The following is a 1188-nucleotide window of genomic DNA, read 5'->3' as shown; positions in this document are numbered from 1 at the left end:
ACAAAAAAATTGATTTGCCCTAACTCCATGTTCCGCTAGGATTTCCTCTTCCATACTGTTCTCACTAGCGAGATATCCCCAACTTTACTTTGTCTCTGCTGGGAAATTTCCCCTCAAATCTTAGAAAGATTCTCCTTCATATGCTTTAAACCCTATGGTAATTCCCCCTCACTGGCTTCTCCAGTCCGCAGAGTTACGGTCAGGAGACTTATCTGGCCAGCAATTCTGTGTGCAACCAAAGTATAGTGCGCCCTGTTTATTACCTCCGGCAGAATTGCTTTCAGCAACAGTGGAGATCTAAGAATTAGTGGTCTGTCCTCTGCTATGCAGCATCTAAAGTTTCCCTTTAGCTGTGAATGTTCGCATCGCATCCCCTGCTCAGAGACCCTGTGAAGCTGTAGGGGATTTTAGAGTTTGTGCTGCAGCCAATAAGTGTTTTCGTTCCTGGCTATGATATTACCGTCTTTGGCTACTGTTTTTTAAAGCAGTGGTCCCCAACCTTTTGGAGATTGCGGACCATTAAATCTACCGACCCCGGACCATGCATGCATGCGGAGCTTGGTGTCCCTCAAAGGGGGAGAAACTTCCCCAAGAGTGAAGTCATGATGCCAGAACCCATCCACTCTCCCATTTCAGGTCTGAACCTGTCACACAACTTGCACTGAACCTGAGACACAACTTGCTCACCACCCCGAGCCTGCCATCTGCATGGCAGACTCCGGCTGGTGCGCCTACTTGACCCCGCTTGGGGGGATACACCAGCCAGAGCTGCGGACCACCGCTGGTCTCCATGCTCACAGCCCAGCTGTCAGGCGGCCGTGGACCACAGACCAGGGGTTGGAGACCCCTGCATTAAAGCTTCTCAGCTCCCAGGCAACAATTGCCTGATGAAATGTTTAGCTGGTGATGCGATATTCTGCTAGATTACATGTTGCTGGCCATTTCCTGGACTTGACAGTTTGTTGCCTGGGGCAAACTTTGCTAGTGCTCAACTTTGCATACCTTGTTTGGTAAATTGATATGGTGAATGACCCTTGGCTTTAGTGCTTGACCCTCTTGTACTTCATATCTATGGAACACCTGGCATCTGACACTGGAGAGTCAGATTTCCATCATGATCCTTTTGGCTTTATGGGCTCCTGGCCTTCTCTCCATCATCCTTTGCACAACTAAGCCTGGGGGGAATCA

Source organism: Pyxicephalus adspersus, chromosome 12 (genome assembly GCF_032062135.1).
Source record: "Pyxicephalus adspersus chromosome 12, UCB_Pads_2.0, whole genome shotgun sequence".
NCBI lineage: Eukaryota > Metazoa > Chordata > Amphibia > Anura > Pyxicephalidae > Pyxicephalus > Pyxicephalus adspersus.
Note: the sequence above shows the minus strand (reverse complement) of the source record.